This window comes from Amphiprion ocellaris, chromosome 13 (genome assembly GCF_022539595.1).
Source record: "Amphiprion ocellaris isolate individual 3 ecotype Okinawa chromosome 13, ASM2253959v1, whole genome shotgun sequence".
Classification (NCBI taxonomy): Eukaryota; Metazoa; Chordata; class Actinopteri; family Pomacentridae; genus Amphiprion; species Amphiprion ocellaris.
In genome coordinates this window covers 24,100,339-24,119,140 of record NC_072778.1, presented here as the reverse complement: position 1 = coordinate 24,119,140, position 18,802 = coordinate 24,100,339, and positions in this window count along the sequence as shown.

Below are 18,802 nucleotides of genomic sequence, written 5' to 3'. Positions count from 1 at the left end.
AGAGTAACCCCCCGGCCAAAGTATACCCTGGGGTATAAACTAGCCTAATACCTGTTGACACATAAAGATTAATCATGTTAAACTCTTGTTATTATTGTATTGCTAAGTTATTTAGTTTTTTTTTCTTTTACTAAGAGATATGCTTAGTACAATTGAAACTGAAAGCAACACCAGCCAATGTGGATGTTCTTTCATAATGTTTTGCTTCAATTTTTCTTGGTTTTAATTTCAGTTTTTTCTTTGCTTTGAACTTTTTAAATTGTAATTAGCTCGAGGACATTCTAGTTATGTTCTTTCATAATGATTTGCTTGCTGAGCATCCCTCTTTGTAATAATAAATAACCCCTAAATAACTTAACAATTAGGAGTTTAACATGCTCAATCCTTTATGTGCCAACAGGTATAAACTGACCTAGATCAGAGTATACCCTTCCAGGACAAAGTATACCCCAGGGTATACTTTGGTCTAGGTAGTTTATACCTAGGTATACTTTGGCCGGGGGGTTAATCTGGCCTGTTACACCAGGGATCTTCTAGCTGTGAGCCACGTTGCAGCCCCTGTTGTAAAATGGAAAATGCAACGCATTTTCACAAGTTTCCACTGAGTGCTGATTGGACATAGTGGTAGCAGACTGGTGTAGCAGAGTGAAGGCTTCTCTTTAACCCTCAGACCATCAGCGATGACAACATTGACAAAGAGACTTGAGTAAAGCTTTAATCACAGCTTGAGCCTCACAGGGCTTTACTCTGCTTCATTACAAAGAGACATCAAATGACGTAGACCGATAACCTGCATTCATCTTTAAATTTATGGGTGTTTTGCACTTATTTAAGGCAGATCAAGTGTTGTGGAAATAACACCAAGCTCATATACTTAAATATGAAAACAAACACACTACTGGACCACAGGTAACTTTAATATTTGTAACAATATGAGGAATAAAAATATCTTATTGCAATGCGGAGGAGACCTCCACTCTTCTCCTCCCCCAAACAAGCACAATAATGATGGCTTATTTAGAAGAGAACGCAAACACATTTCCTACAGGCTCACTGTAAATAGAATAGAATAGAATATTCTTTATTGTCATTATACAATGTATAACGAGATTGCAGAGCTTCTCCTTTTCAGTGCAAGGAAATCTTAAAGAAAAATCTATTTATATATATATACAGTATAAATAACGGAGATAAATAATGGAGTGAATATGAATAACAACAGCTTCCTAGAGATTAGACGAAGGCATCTCCTTAGAAGGACCTCTGGTCTAATGTACATTCCCATAAGATGACCAAAGAAACCTCTTTAGACTGAAAGTCCATATCTTAGTAAACCTAACATCTCTACTTGTGACCCTTGACTATAAGCAGCAGTCAACCTGTAACTCTGAACACATAATATTGTGCAATATTTTTCAGAATGTAGCATTTACAGTGGTAGGCACACAATATTATCTTATTTATGATTTTTCCTGAGTAGTGTGCCATTTTGGTGTCGTGTGCTACGCTTTGGGGGCTTCGGAGACCTCTGGCACGATGGTATTGCAAACACTAAACACAAAATGAACTCTTGTACAGAGAATTCTTCCAAAACCATTTGTTTAATCTTGAAGTTTCACTACAGATCCATCCACCTCCTGTGAACAGATCAATGGATAGCCAGCTCTGCACTGTTTCTTAGTGATGTTGCTTGGAAACCCATTTATACAGTCAACCTCAACCAACATATAGGATGAATTATACTTCAATAAAACAAATTGTAAATAAAAAATGCACACTACTGTTTAAAAGTTTGGGGTCAGCCAGGAAATTTCATGTTTTCCACGAAAACTCACACTTGTATCCATGTGCTAACATAATTTCACAAAGGTTTTCTAATCATCAATTAGCCTTTCAACACCATTAGCTAACACAATGTAGCATTAGAACACAGGAGTGATGGTTGCTGGAAATGTTCCTCTGTACCTCTATGTAGATATTCCATTAAAAATCTGCCATTTCCAGCTTGAATAGTCATTTACCACATTAATAATGTCTACACTTGATTTCTGATCAATTTCATGTCATCTTCATTGTAAAAAAATGCAAAACTAAGGACATTTCTAAGTGACCCTAAACTTTTGAACGGTAGTGTATGTAAAAACAAGCAGATCTCAAAATAAAAGACAACCTGGAGCACAGATGAACTAACAGCATTTAAGTAAACTGGGATAATGATTTGAGTATAAATCACTCTACAACATGCATGGGCCAGACTTTGTTTCCCAAGCTTCAGTTCTTCCTCTGCCACTCTGGTTCTCTCCTCCTCTGTTCCTCCTCTCATTCCTTCCTTCCTGTAAATCCACTATCTTCTCAGCCGTGCTCGACTCGTGCAGAACTGATTGCTTCTAATTACTCCAACATGTTGCTGATTAAACTTGACACACAGTGGGCCATGTGCACTGATGCATACACACACACAGCGTGTATACCTGAACACATAAGCAAATATCTATGTCACCTTATACTGGTGACAGCATCTCAAATTTAAATCTTAATCCTCAACCTTCAAACTTATCTTTAAATGTGACAGTCGTTCAAAATTTCACTATATAGTTTTCTTTATTTTAAAGATCAACATTTATCTAATATCTGTTTCACAAGTACAAAGCTGGAGGTGTTTAGCCTCGCTTAGCACTGAGACTCGAAGCAAGTGGAAACTACTAACCTGGTTCAGCCAGAAAACACACTCTACCAACTATTTCTCACTGTTTACCTTGTGGTAGCGGTCAGCAGTTCAACCATGGACCTTGTTTTTTGTCCTTTTTCTTGGTCAAAATTAAAATTTTGTTGCATTATTACCATCCATCCATCCATCCACTATTTATATATATCGCTTAATGCTCATTAGAGTCATGGGGGCTGGAGTCTATCCCAGCTGACTTAGAGTGAAGGCAAGAGACACCTGGACAGGTAACAGTCTATCACAGGGCTACATAGAGACAAACAATCACCCTCATATTCACACCTAAGGACAATTTAGAGTTACCAATTAACCTCAGCATATTTTTGGACTTTGGGAGGAAGCTGGAGAACCTGGAGAAAATCCACACATGCACAGGAGAACATGGAAACTCCATGCAGAAAGATCCTAGACCCAGGCCTTGATGCGATCTTCTAGCTGCAAGGCGAAGTGCTAATCACTGAGCCACTGTGCAGCCTGAATATTATTATTCCACCAAGGAACGCAGTGTAGTTATGTGATGATTGGCATACATTTGTCCTTCTGTTAATCTGTGAATCTTTCTGTTTGTCTGTGTACAACATTACTCAAACATGGACTAATGGATTTGGAGGAAATTTTCAGGGAAGGTCAGAAATGATAAAAGGACCAAGTGATTAGATTTTGGCAGTGATGCGGCTTATAGTCTGGATCCACAGATTTGTTAAGGATTTCCGTATGCTTACGAGATAGCATCATGGTGTCACTGTAACTATGACAACAAGTGAACACTACGTCAGCTGCCTGCTGACGATCATGATTGTGATCCTACTACAAATCCACCGCTGAGGACCTATCAGGACTTATCCATCGGAAATGATACAAGGAACAATTGATTAAATTGTGTGGGTGTTTTTGAGTCCCATCAATTCCCGCCGCCTGCTACATATTTATGCCACACGATTCGGTATCTAAACATAACATACACATGCATAACACATAGGCTCAGTCGTCGGAAATAATACAAAGACTGAGCAGCCTTGGCGGAGTACTGTGCTCTCTGAGTGCTTTTCTTATTATTACTCCGCCAAGGGACGGTGGAGGTCTGTGACGATCAACGTACGTTTGTAAGTCTGTCTGTCTGTGTAAAACATTACTCAAAAACAGACTAATGGATTTAGATGAAATTTTCAGGGAAGGTCAAAAATGACCCAAGGACCAAGTGATTCAGTTTTGGCAGTGATGCAGCTTATAGTCTGGATCCACAGATTTGTAAGAGATTTCCCATTGCCAGATATAGTTGCCGGCACGGCGTCGCTGTAAACATGACGTGAACACTGTGTCAGTTACCTGCCGATGATCACGATTGCGATCCTAAAACAAAATGACTGGGATTTCTCAGTTGGAAATCATACAAGGAACAAATGATTAAACTGTGGGGTGTTTCTGAGTCCCATCAATTCTTGCCGCCCACTAAATTTTTAGGTCACGCAATGTAGCAAACCCCAGCCAGAAAATGGTGAAGCTCCTGGTGTTTCACAAAACCTTTATTTATGGTCAGCCGTCAGCCTTACTTTGAACACAAATTCACCTTTCTGTCCTTCACTCTTTTCTTCACAGTAAGAGCTTGTTCCCATTGCAGCTAGGTACTTCTAAGTTTAGACACATCCTTTGCTAGACAGCAACAGCGTGGAACCATTTTCTTTCATCTTCATGTGAATTTTCAGACTTTTTGGCAGCGTCTTCCTCATGTCAAGATCCCGCTTCTTAGATAAACACTTCCTGTGCTGCTGGAATGGTGACAAAAATAAAAGTCCATAACATTAAAAATATGCCTTCAAAATAAAGCATGGAGGAAACGGTTATTTTAACACTAGCAAAACAAAGGCTTGTCAAAAGTGATGAACTGATCAACAGACCTTTGTAAGTAATTTACACACAATTTGGTATTGATACATAACATGCACATGCATAATACATGCCTGTGCTCAGCGCAAGGTAATTTTTTATGAAAGAGTTCATCTGTTGGAAATGATACAAAGACTGAGCAGCCTTGGCAGAGTACTGTGCTCTCTGAGTGCCTTCCTCGTTATTATTATCTTTACTATTATTATTGAAATTTTGAGAATGAAACTTATATAAAACATGCCTTGGGGTAGTATCCTATAGCATCCCCATTAGTTGGTGAGTAGTCTTGCTTTGGCAGAACATCATGGTCTGGCTGCACCACAATATCATTCTGCTATGGGCTGCTATTTCGTTTTTTCTATTACATGTCACAAAACAGCCCAGAGAGCCTGTTAGAATTCCCTACAGTCAAGTCCAACAGTATGTCTTCAAATGTCTGGTATTGTCCGACAGTGCAAGACCCAAAGGAGCTCAGTTTACTGTCATACAAAACCGAGTAAACCAGCAAATTGTCACATTTGAGAACCTGTGAGAAATGTTTGGGGATTAACTTTTAGTTTATCAGCTAATGGATTTATCAACTGATTCTTTTGTAGCTTACTTCTACTCACAATATGCTGTGTGTAGGCTTTGTGTTGCAAATGAAATGTAAGTGATGTGAACACAGTAAACGGTTAATTGCTCTATATGAATGTCCTGTTCCCCAAGAAAAAAAAATCATCTCCACTGACAAAAAGATTGAGATAGAAATCCTTGCTTGTTTTACTACAAAGACAAGTTTATTATAAAATCATGTTATCTAATATTGTTACCCACAACAGAATCATGATAAAACATATAATGTCAAGAAAAAAAGTTTTCTTCACACCCAGAAACTGCACTATTATGTTACTGTGTGGATAAACCATTGTGATAGACCTGTTCATCATCTAGTTTATATTTATTCATACTAACGGCAAGTCCAAACAAAAACAAACAAACAAATAACCCTACCTATTACAGCCTGAAGAAGGGGACAGAGAAAGAATGCTCAGGTAGCTTCAGTCTGATGTTATTTACAAATAATAAACATATGTACTAACAACAATTTTCTTGACATAAATGTTCAAACAACAAATATACATTTTCTTTCCAGTAACTATGTACTTATGATATCAAAATATATTCTATTGGTTATTAGTAACAATTAAACAAATGGCAGTAAACAAGGACTTGAAAATAATCACAGCACTATATATAATATAGGCCTGTTTCTGAGATATACACAATAGCACATTCATTTGTTATGTTCAGCCCACAGTTATGACTCTTGGTTGTATGTTGGACAGGGAACTGGACAGTCATATTCAATCAGTAGTGAAGTCCAGCTTTTTTCATTTAAGGCCGTTGGCAAAGGTGAAATCTATCCTTTCTAGGCGGCACCTTGAGACAATAATCCATACCTTTATTTCATCTCAGCTGGACTATTGTAATGCACTTCATGTTGCAGTCAGCCAGTCTTCTCTCTCACATCTCCAGCTACTTCAGAATGCCACTGCACACCTTCTAACTGGAGCACAGAGAAGAGAACACATCTCACCTCTCTCCACTGGCTCCCTGTGCACCTCAGAGTCCATTTTAAAATCCTTTTATTTGTGTTTAAATCCTTAAATGGTCTTGCCCCACCGCACCTCTCTGAGCTGCTTTACTCTTATACTCCTGCTTGATCTTTCAAGTCAGCTGATCAGCTGCTCCTGTATACACCTAAATGTAAGCGGAAGCTCAGAGGGGACAGAGCCTTCTCCGTGGTTGCTCCAATTTTGTGGAACAAATTGCCTTTCCATCTTAGACAGACCCCTTCACTGTCCATTTTTAAGACTCGTTTTAAAACCCACTTTTATTTCCTGGCTTTCCATCCAACATGAGACATTAATTTTATTTGTTTTTAGTGCCTTTATTGTGTATTCCTGATTTTATTTGTTTTACTGTTTCTATTGTATTGTATTGCCTTGTACAGCACTTTGTTTCAACTGTGATTGTTTAAAGTGCTATATAAATAAAGTTGGATTGGATTGGAATTTCCAAAACACAAGCAAACACAACCTCAAACTGAGCATGTTCTTTTTAACAATACTAGTAACATGCTGCCCACGTGATGCACACATGCTAGTCGCAGGTAAAGTGACTGACATGACAGCAAGTTCAGGCCACACAGCACTGTGTCTTTATATTTTAACATGAAAATAATTCATGTGTGTATATTGTGAGGTTTCTAAGATTGTTATCCAATCTTTAATGTTTTAGAGGTGTTGATTTATTGACAGCGGTAGTTTGTGATGCAGTCGAACTATACCACCTTATTCTCAGTTATATCAGTGGATCAACAAAAACATTTCAGAAACTGATCACTAAAAAATATTAAACCTTAACAAAGACACCATATATTGCAGGACTGTTTTATAGGACACACGCATGTTTTATCTGAATAAACCTCATAAACAAGGATGGATGGGTTTACAGTTTTATTATTAATATTACTAAAATACATTAGTCTACATTCTACATACAGAGCTGCTGTTTGTCCTCCAACATCCAGAGGTTTATAGTCTGACAGAAACACAAACATCACTACACTTTAATTTGATCACCAGGACTTCTGTATGCACTGAATATCATGAGTAATTAATGATAGAATACTTCATGTTAACTGCTGTACTCAGAACCTGAACACAGGTGAGCTCTTCCTCTGCCTTACAGGTAATAAAACAGAAACCTCTTCAAGCATAAGCAGTGTCTGATAAAACATGTTTGATGTGAGAGGAAAATGTAATTCTGGCTTCAACAATTCAGATCAGACAATTCATTGTTTGAATACAGTAAAAATGAATAATAATAATAATAATAATAATAATAATAATAATAATAATAATAATAATAATAATAATAATATTTATAAGTATATGTATATGTATATGTATATGTATATGTATATGTATATGTATATGTATATATATACAGTCATGGAAAAAAAAATATTAGATCACCCTTGTTTTCTTCAATTTCTTGTTCATTTCAATGCCTGGTACCACTAAAGGTATATTACCTGAAGAATACAATGAACACAACAAAAAAAAGCAACTGATTCCATAATACTTTATGTCCTATTTGACATGCTTAATTGTATTCCCAGGGTATATAAGAGGCCATTTCATGTCATAAGCAGCACTGCACATGCAAAGGTCTAGAGTGGTTTCCTGTTTACATTCAAGCCGTAGCACAACTCAGAAGTTGTCAGCCCTCACATAATCAAAAAACTGAAAACTAAAGAATTACGTAAAGCCACAAAGGCAGCCACTTAACACTGCTAGAAATTGGCATGAGTGAGAGACAGGTAGCGAAAAAACTGAAGATCTCCAAGACAGCTGTTCATTAAACCAAGAAAAAACAAGCCCAACATGGTTCTACCAAATTGCCAACTGGTCGCAGCAGGAAACATCTTTCTACCCATCAGATGACCGTCACTCATCTGTTCCTGTGTCAAGAATCGTCGTCAGACCTCCAGGGACCTTAAAATGAGTGGACACTGTGGAGAAATGTGACTTCTTCAGCAAGGACAGTTGGAAATCAATTTCTTGAAGCTGGTCTGAAGTCACACAGGGCAGGAAGAAGCCCTTCATCAAGGAAAGGCAGAGGAAAGCCCAGTTACCCTTTGCTGGGGATCACAAGGATTGGATTTTGATGATTGGGCTAAGGTTCTCTTCAGTGATTAATTCAATTTTCAGCTGATGCCCACTCCAGCCAACTTACTGGTTAGGAGGAAGCCTGGATAAGTTAACAAACCAGACTGTCTTGCCCCAACAGGGCAAATGCAATTGTGTGAAGGGCAAATGAACCAGGTCATGTACAGGGCTACTCTTGAAAAGTTGCTCAGTCTTCTTCCATCAGCTGGAAAACTCTTTCCTGCCTCCAATGACTGGATTTTCCAACAAGACAATGCCCCTTGCCACACTGCAAGGTCAGTTAAAGCCTGGATGGAGAACCAGAACATTGGAACCATGCCTTGGCCTGTTCAATCACCAGATCTAAATCCAATTGAAAAACCTGTGGAAAATCATTAAACGCAAAATGGAGAACCACAAGCCCAAAAACAAAGCAAACTAGTTAGAATTAGTGCAACAGGAATGGGCTGCTGTGACAGCAGAACAATATCAGAAGCTGGTGAAGAGCATGCCAAGATGCATGGCTGCAGTTATCAGAAACAATGGTTATGAATCAGTACTAACTCCTGTGTGGATCATGTGACTAAAACAGACAGAAAAGAAAACATGGAATCCTAAAAGCTGTTTTTGGAGGTACAATGCCAGAGCTACTGATATAAGAACTTAAGTGATTTTGGTTATTATCAAGAAAACCATGGAAAATACCTAGATATCAGCTCTTCAATTAAACTCTTTTGAGGTATTTTTGTTATCATTATATTTGTCCAGACAAACATACCTTTAGTAGTAGCAGGCATTAAAATGAACAAGAAATTGTAGAAAACGTGGGTGGTCTAATAATTTTTCCCATGACTGTATATACCCAGATAAAACTGCTCTCGGCGACTGCAGTGAGCACTGACCATTCTGTCACAGCTGTCTAACCAGGACACTCACATCTCCAGTATCGTAGGAGAAATTTTTTAGTCAGGCTTTATCTTGATAAATTGACCACAGATTTGATGTTTATACAACTACTTTCTCACCTAAAATAATCTTAAAACTACATTTTGTGTCACAATAACAGTAGTATTCCTAAAAAACTTGTCTTACCTCCAAAACTTTTCTCCTCGGCCTTCGCTGCTGGTCAGCACGAAATGCAGTATGGGTAATTTGGCTGCCCAAGTCCGCACAGTTCTGGTCCACACAGAGCTTAGTTGTTTTTTTTTTTATCCGTAACCTTAACTCGACTATAAACACATACAATAACAATAACACAATTTTCTTTGCACACTGAAGCTGTCATTTGAAAATTATTCAAATCATTTTTTTCACATTCTTACAAATGCTTTGAAGACTTCTGAGCATGCACAGTTTCACCTATCACTGGAACCAACCTATGTTAGCACGCGTACGCACCCTTGAGAGGATTTTTTTGATTAAACAAAAACTTAAAATAACACAATTCCACTACTTCACAACGGCTATGTGTCTCAGGCTTCAAAATCAATGACATTTATGTCTACATTACTTGTTACTATTCATACTTTACAAAAATTACAAATCCAACTTCAGAAGGTGAAAGAAGAGTTGGACTTCTATTCGGATGATTTCTATAATATAGGTTAGTACTGGTACTATATATATATACTATATCATCCCCAGCACATTTGCAATATACATCACACAAACATGAATGTACCTTTATGTTTACAATAATTGTATCTGTCTATGTCCACACAGATGTCAACGATTCACTGCCACAACCACCTGAAACCATCAACCTCCAACAGGACACACTATCAACCTCCACCCAATCATAAAACCTTCTACATACTACAGTATAACATGCTGTCAAATAAATGATCATTTTTGACTTCACCTGTCCCTCTTTATGATACCCTGTTTGATATAGGACTATAAAACTTTACCAACAAAATCCAACTCACACATAAACCTACAGTTTCATAGTTACTCAAACTCCACACACAGAAGCAGATCTACATCCATTCCTTCCTCATATGTAACACTCACAGAACATTGCATTCACATACATTCAAAACACAACAGCGCTCAAACTTACACACATCTATGACTAAACTGTTCTGAACACATACTCCCACCACATATGACAAAACTACACATACTTAGCACATATGTAAACATACAATTTACACTTCATGATCTGATATTGCAAACACTGCTTTTTCCCCCTATTTTTTTTCTCTTTTCAAGTTATTTTTTGATCTTTTTAGTCTTAATCATACTTAAACATGAAAGCAGACAGAGGGAACATGAAAACAAGTGATGTAAAGAGTAGTGATGGGCGATACCACACATTTAAGATTACTTTTTGCATAAAATATTCTATACCGATTACTGGGAATTTCTTATTGGTAAATTTTTTCTCAATCATAATATTAGTACCCTTAAAAACAAATCACGTCAAACACTGGCCACGTAACAACTTTAATGTGCACAGTTCAAAATATAAAAGTTAAACAAATAATTAACATAAATATGAATTAAATAAAACGAGATATTTGAGCTTTCTTTGAACTTTTGCTGAGCAGCATTGTTTTTAAAACAATGAAATGATCCTGACAGAAATATAAATCAACACATTTACCATCAAAACAATACAATAAATAAATAACATAAATGTGAATTTATTAAAATTGTAAAAAACAAACAAAAAAAAGTGCACATTTGAATTTTTACTTTGTCAAACAAACCATACCTTTGGTGACCAGTATAATTTGGTCCTGACAGATATGTACACTTCTGTACAGAAAGAACCTTTCTCAAAAAAAGAATTAGCAATCTTTACAGAGGTGCTATAGTATATATATAGCACTGTCTCCACAACTTGAGATTGGTGTTAACAGTAACATGTCAACATTCTCAGCTTTAAGGTGATTACACTTCTAGATAATTATCTCTCCTGCATTGGAATACAGCCTCTCAGCTGGTGAAAAATATGTCCACACAACGCTTCTCTTTTTGTCGGCCATTTCTCCATTGTCTCTGCTCTGTCAGAAATGCACATGCTCCTTGCCGTGCTGTAGCTAGCAGGATGTAAACACACACACAACTCCTGGCTCTTCTGGTCACATGACTTGGATGGATCAGTTCAATATGCTGCAGGCTGGGGGGTGTTTTGGCACAAAACACTGGAGTAAGTTACCTAAAAATATTTGGAATTGACACATACACTTTATTTTGCATTTATTAATTAGCAATCGATACTTTAATGGAGTAGCACAAACGAGTGCTGAGTGCACATAATTAACTGAATAAAACTGGAGCCTTAAAGCACACACGCATTCCTTAACACAAAACATGCAATGACTGAAGTTACAAGTGGCTTTTCATGGGCTGCTACCAGGAGCCACAGTCTTCACTAAGACTGGTCGCTCCTCACTGAAATAGCAACTGCTAACAGAAGCTCTAATGTCCATAGTAACCCTTCAAGTTGCTACGGAACCTATGGAGCACACAGGAACATAAACAAAACATTAAGACGCAATAAGTCGAACTGGTCACATTAAGTTTTCTTCTCGTCTTATCATCAATTTTGGACAGACGTCCTGTTCTTGGTAACATCACTGTTGTGCCATATTTTCTCCACTTGATGATGACTGTCTTCATTGTGTTCCATGGTATATTTAATTCCTTGGACATTATTTGTACCCTTCACCTGACTGATGCTTTGGAAGCTCTCACCATGGCTTGTGGCTGGAAGATGTAGCTACAAATATGTCAGGAAAAGCCTACTAGAACAGCTAAACTTTATTTGAGGTTAATCAGAGGCACTATGGTCACAGATGTGTGCTGACTGCAATTTAACATGAGTTTGAATGTAATTGGTTAAATCTGAACACAGTCACATCCCCACTTATAAGAGGGTGTGCACACTTGTACAACCTCATTATCTCAGTTGTTTATTTTTACTTCACCTCCCTGAAAGGTTTCAGTTTGTTTTTCAATTGCATTGCACAGTTTACAGGTCACATTAAAGGTGGAAGAAGTTGTGAAATTATTTATCTTGGTGTCATTTTTTTACATTACAAAAACCTGGCATTTGAACAGGGGTGTGTAGACTTTTTATATCCACTGTATATACATGTGCGGTGATTGGTGGCGTCTTGTGGTAGGAGGAGTTGCGGTGGCGGACCAATCCGACGGGTGGGGAGCTGTGGAGGACCAGGGCTGGGAGGAGATCTGGAGCTCCAGGCTAATCACTCATGATGAGAGCCAGGTGGGACCTGAAGCTCAGCCTTCAGCCAGCTGGAATCAGTACACTCTCCACAAGCCGTCCAGAGACACAGAGGCTGTACAAAGTCCATTACCAACCACATGGCTGGCAGAGGATGTAGCACTGCCTTACTGATCAACTTCAATGCAATTTCTTACTTGAATTTCAATCATTTAGACAAAATACGTAATTTTACGGAATGATGGTGGGGAAGCTGTGGGTATGAAGGTTGTCAGCTGAATATCAGCGCATAACAAACAAAGTCTAACACAAACTTCAACCAGTTGTTGTTCATCTTTGAGATATAACTTTGGCATAAAAATATGAGTGGCCTATTGTAAATGTATTGCTAACTAGCCAGGCCCACAGAAAAATAACTTTTTCTTATGTGCTATTTACAAAGCTGCATAAACAATTATTGTTTTTTGTGCTTATCTGCTTATATTGATACTCTTACAAATAGCAAGCCTGATTTAATCAGTTATGAATGGTTTTGAATAAATGTTCATATTTTGTCATTTTAGGCTGATTATGCAAAAAGGTCTCTGTCTATTTGATCCTTATTATACAGATATTTACGTAAAAAAAACAAAACAACAAAAGCAAAAATAAAGGTCAAATTTATTACAAAATTTACAGATAAATTAAGTATAACTGGTTGAACAGAGGTAGCAGGAATGCATGTTGTCACAGGGGAGGAAGGACAAGAGAAAGGAGAGACAGCCACAATAAATGTTCGTGGATGGAATTTTGACAATTCGCCATGACACAGGAAATGCTATCTAACTAGACTGCACATGCTCCAATCTCCCTCAGATTTTACATGTGTGATCAGTGTCTGGCCCTCATCACATCAATAGGCCGAAATACACTCTCAGTCACAGCGCCACCAAGTGGACATGCTTGGATTTGCTGACCAGCAAGGATGCGAGGACCCGACCAATGCTGCTGGCAGTTTTAATCTTATATTGCTTTTCTCCATAGCTTTCTTATGTGTCTCCCGTCATTCAGTAATTTATTCTTTCTACTATCCAGATTTAATTTACTGAAACCCGTCCTTCTTCTCTCCAACAGTGGTTTGAGTTCTTTCAGAACCATATTCATAGATGGTGTCTCCCCCGTCCTATCTAATTTATTTACTGATGTTCCTTAAGCCCTTCTACCATGACTATCAGATACCTATTAACTGTCTCTAGTCTCATAACTTAGATATTACCACACACTGTGCGAGCTATGATACTTTCGTGTTGATGTAGGTCAGCAATGGTTTCTTCACTGGAATCATCACCACTCGTGGCTACTTCAACTGGGAGAGTAAAAAAACAGCCAGGACAAGCTATTTAAATGAAAGGCTGAAGATGCAAAGATTTTATATTTGAAGGTTTATAGACCACATCTCTAACTAAATTTTACCATCAGGATTGATCGCGATGTCACCCAGTCCTTTCCCCTGCAGATCAGACAGTTTTCCTTTTTCCATTGCTATCAACAGTTTGCTGACTTTTGCAAGCCGCATGGTACTCTCTGGAAGGTGGCAGAAATCTCGGTGGGCACGGATGTCGTGTCCCAGAAAAGTGGCGAGTTGATCTGTTACGCGCCCGTCTAGGGGGAAGGTGCGTAGCATAATGTTTGTTAAAAAAAAAGTCGAATATTTTCCCAGTCCCCAAAACAACCAACAGGATCTTTAAAAAAGTACAAAAAAGTTTATTTACAATATTTTAAAATAAAACAGGCCACTCCATGGGCTATATATTCAAACAACAACAACAAAAAACTGGATTCAAACTAAAGAGACATTTTAGCACTCAAAAAAAAAACTTATCCAACAAAAACACAGTTACTAGATAAAAAACCTAACTAAATCTAACAAACAAAAGCAACATTAGCCTAATCTACCAAAGAGCACAGGTATCAATTCAAAAGTTTAGAGTGCTGCTGGCAGAGTGACTCTTCCATCACTGCAGGCCGCCGAGATTTAAAAAGGTGAACAGCCAATCAGCACTGGGTCTGCCTCGCCGCCAATTACACCTCCTGGACAGAACAAAGATCTACACACAGATAGACCACACACAACAACTAACAGGACGAACAGACGACTCACACAGAAAACAAGGACGAGACAAAGATCTACACGAACACAGAACACCCCCTTCCAGACAACAAAACAATTCCAAAATACAAAACACAGGAAAACCACATTACACAATACGGCCACAGCCGTAACAATCCATTTCATTTTCATTCAGGTTTAGTACTGTGGATAAAGTGGCAACTTGTTTTTCCCACCCATACTTGTGAAAGCAGTTGGAGCTTCTGTAATGGGAAAAGACATCTGGCCATGCAAACAAGTACACATTGTTTGTGTGGACTTGATGCTCATTCCTGTTTTTCACAAGGAGGTCCATTGCAACAGTCATATTAGGTATGAGAAGCACAGCTACCATCCCTGACCACCCCGAGTCTCAAATCTGTCAAAGTGCTTTACAAGCTTCTTTTCCAACTCAGTGAGGCACATCATAATGTCAGGATTCAACTCTGTACGATTCTGGGATGTGAAAGCCTGGAGCTTTATTATTGAAACTTCCCCTTGCCTTTTTCTGTTAAATAGTACTACCTGCGTCAAAGTTACTTTAGAAAGATTTCCGAGGCTTATGCTGTTTGGTTTGCACTTAGCACACTCGATAGAGAGAAATTTGTGAACAGTGACACATCCTGTGTAAATGGTAAAATATGTGGTTTACTTCATTTGGCTTGTTAAAGTGTACCCAATGTAGCAGCTGAAATGAACCAACCATTTTTTCTCATCTAGAGTGGCAAATTGCTTAGCTGACTCTGCGACAGCATGGCAATTTGCAATGATGGTATTGCATTGCACAATGTCTGCGACTTTGGCCAAACTGTCCCCGAATTTTAAAGCCGAGGATGTGGTTCTATCCAAGTTCTTTACAGTTCATAACCAGCAACAGCTCTGACTGCTTGTATCACATAAGGGAAGTTACTGGGCATAGTAAGATCTTCTGTGCTCTTCAAAGGTGTTATAACTCTAGCCATTGTCAATAATCTTGCCATCTCTCTCATTTTTTGGTGTATGTAATCTTTTCTTCTCTCGTGTGGTTTCCTGGCATTTTACGGTTACTCACCAAGGCTAGCAATGTCTGTTTCACTCCTTACTACCAACAAAATGTCATCCTGGTTCATTTCACAGACAATCTTCCAAACAGCTTCATGAAATTCATCAGGTTTTGGTAAGTGCAGTTGGGTTTGTTTTCACACAGTGGGAGGCTCTCCATCAACAGACTTCTGAGGGCAGTTTCTCACATGTCACCAAAGGTAACCTCTTGCATAGAGTCCTTGGCAAAACTTGCAATGATGGTAGTCATCAGATTGTCTTTCTGTTTTGGGTCTTTGACAAGCAACCATTTCTCCAGTGCCACTGCTTGCCACAGTAGCATTATAGTCAAAGTTCCCCCTCTGCTTAAGAGAGCATACCAAATCTCTTCTTTCGCGGGATCTTTTATTAAAACTGAAAGCCCTTGCAACACCAGGTTGTCCACTGTGAGCGGATTCGAGGTGTCTTGCCAATTTAGAAATGGCCCTTTTACAGTACAGATAATATTGCGTCTTCTTGTACTTGATTTGTTTTGCCGTGCTTGGAAATGGTGTGAGTTTTATGGAGCAGTTGTTGTGTGATGTGTTCCCTGACGAACTGACACTGCAACTTATTACTGAAATACTATGACTGGTACTCCTCAGGGACGAACTATAACTTGTAGGTTTCTCTGAACATGTGGTCTCCCACATTGTGTGCTGTAGCTATCCCCAATGGCATGTCTTTTAACACTTTTTGGGGAACAAGAGTTTCTGTGATTCTCAGTTCCCTCCTACAAAGACTTGTGTCTGAGGAACCACCTTTTGAGTCTTGAACATAGTCAACATCTTCATAATCCGTATGATCTGTAAATTCATCAGTAAACATTTGAAGGAAAGTGGAGAAAAAAAGTATCTTAACATTTATTAATAGCTAGGATATCGGGTACTCTACAGATCTCTACTATCACATTGTGTGTAGCACAACTTGACAACAACAATATGAGGACAATGTAACACATTCTACAGTTGTTGAATTGGACCATATGAGGACGTGACCAAAAACACGCTCAAGTTTTTTTTTTACAGCCTAAAACAATATGAGGGCATGATGACTGAACACATATAGAGTCCATGTTCCTAATTTCCAATTAAATTACCATAACTCATCAACCACTTGCACTAGAAAGTAAATTCAAATGATTCCTGAAAGAAGATTCACTTCACAAGGATATGTGGGGTATTACGGTATGTCAAAGGAACCATGTGCAATGGCGATCCAATCACAGGCAAGAATTAGTACACACACACAGAGCAAAGCAGAGCAGCGATGAGTGTGTAGAGAAGTGCAGCAGTTTGACAGACATTTTATTAGACATTAGACATTTTTTACTTGTGACAAAATGGTATTAAGATTTCAGAGGAAAGGAAAACCTTCCAGAAGGAGTGAGCTTAAAGGACCAAGTTCTTCTGGAATAAAATAATTAGAGTCCGAGCACTAACAGTGCAAGGTTCCTAATGTAACCACTAGGTTTATTATTCTTTTTGTGTCATTATTTTTAATTGCATTTTTGGGGCCCAAACATACTCGAAAACTCACCAAAATTTGTACACATACCAGGACTGGCGAAAATTGCGATATTTTAGGTAGTAATAATATGACTGAGAAAATATTCACCAATAGCAAATTACCAGTAATCGGTATCAGTAATCAGTGCTGAATATTTTATGCAAAAAGTAATTGGTATTGTATCAAAGCTTAAAAGTGTGGTATCGCCCATCACTATAGTGAACCACACAGTTTCATGTGTTTAAAAGTCGTACTTATCTTTGAAAATGCTTTATCAGTACTTTGGAAGGTTAAAATTATTTGAGGTAATTTCATGCTGCACTGCTGTAATCACAGTTGTACAGGTTTTGCTGATCTGGTAGCCTGATCAGCAAGTGAGTTCAAGTCCTTGTTGATTCAAAATAGCCTAAATATTGGTCTTTTCTTGTGTTTGTCTTGCTGACTTTTTGTGATGAAGAGATGTCAAAAAGAAGGGCCAGACTTCGTCCTGAAGCTGAGGCTGCTCAGTCCCTCCAGGAATTTGCGATATCACGATCGCGCAAATTCAAGCGAATTCAAACAATCTCCGTGACCTTGCAATTTTGTCCAATCACCGCAACTTTTCTGCAATTTTGGCCAGCCTACCATGAGTTACACCAATCATAGCAGTTCTCAGTGCAAACGTAATGCGTGCATGTCACCGAATTCACTTCCTTGTTTTTGGTTTGAAGATGCAGACATGTCCCATTCTAATGTCTCTCATTTACCAACAAAAATTACTGGTGAAGACTGTGAAGAACAATTAATTCTCTGATGTTCACCAAAGCGGAACTGTTTTACACTCAATATTGTGGTGGAATACAAAAAAATAATAAATCAGCGATTGATAAACACTTTTGTACCATGAAACATATTAGGAGAATGGCTGAAACAAGCAGACCACAGACCAGACAAATCACCATGATGGAAACTGTTGTATCCAGATCTGTTGGAGCACTGAAAGAATGAAGGAGAGTTAGATTAATTACTCCGCAAAGGATCACGATGGAGTTATGTGACCATCGGCAGACATGAATCATTCCTCTGTTAGCAACATTACTCAAAAACGGACCAAGGGATTTAGATGATATTTTCAGGGAAGGTCAGAAATGACACAAGGACCAAATGATTAGATTTTGACAATGATGCGGCTTAAAGTCTAGATCCATGGATTTGTTAAGGATTTTCCCGGCACGGCATCACTGAAGCCATGGCAACAAGTGAACGCTACCTCAGCGGCCTGCTGACGATCACATCATTGCGTTCCTACTACAAATCCACCACTGTGGGCATATCGGAAATGATACAAGGAACAACTGATTAAATTGTGGGGGTATCTCTGAGTCCCATCAATTCCCGCTGCCCGCTACATATTTATGTCATGCAATTTGGTATGTACACATGCATAACACACACCTGTGTTCAGTGTAAGGTCAAGTAAGGAACAGTCTTGGTGGAGTACTGTGCTCTCTGAATGCTTTCCTTGTTAACTGACGTGAACGCGTGTGTGAATATGTGTGTGCCAGGAAGTGAAATTAACTTTTTAAGCCACTGACAGATATGTCCAAATGTGATTCATTCAA